The sequence below is a fragment of the Mastomys coucha genome, unplaced genomic scaffold (genome assembly GCF_008632895.1).
Source record: "Mastomys coucha isolate ucsf_1 unplaced genomic scaffold, UCSF_Mcou_1 pScaffold13, whole genome shotgun sequence".
In the NCBI taxonomy this organism is placed as follows: Eukaryota; Metazoa; Chordata; class Mammalia; order Rodentia; family Muridae; genus Mastomys; species Mastomys coucha.
Window position 1 is genome coordinate 54,379,805 of NW_022196895.1, and position 409 is coordinate 54,380,213.

The 409-nt window shown below is 49.9% G+C and overlaps 1 protein-coding gene across 1 annotated transcript in view; it reads left to right on the forward strand.

Annotated features, from left to right (window-relative positions):
- Nucleotides 1-409, forward strand: part of Slc27a6 (solute carrier family 27 member 6) — a 64,216-nt gene that overhangs the window by 13,867 nt on the left and 49,940 nt on the right. The gene's annotated exons all lie outside the window — the stretch shown is intronic.

A 409-nucleotide genomic window follows, 5' to 3' on the forward strand; every position in this document is an offset into this window, starting at 1 on the left:
CAAATCAATCTCCTTTGGGCTGAGAACTTGTTCTTGGGGAGTCTTGTGCTGGGGCCTTTCACTCCTCGATGGCAAACCCTCCCCCGCCCCTTACCCCTCTCCAGCCTAGAGACTGAGTTGGCCCTTCCCCAAGCTTCTGTTCTCTATACAACCCAGATGCTTTGGCTATGGTAGTCTCTAGAACTAAGCTTCTCTCTTTCCTCTTTCTTCCTCCTATTTGCCCCCTCCCCCATCCAGTCTGGGCTCTTCCACATGCCTCTGGCTATGTTTTCCCCGGTATGTACGATAAACCTCCTCCCCCAACCATACCTAGGGACATCATGTCTTCTTTTTTATGTTTTCACTCATGATATAGTGTGTGCTTTTGATGCTAGGTCTGGGGGAATGGAGACAGGCAATACTCTGTTAG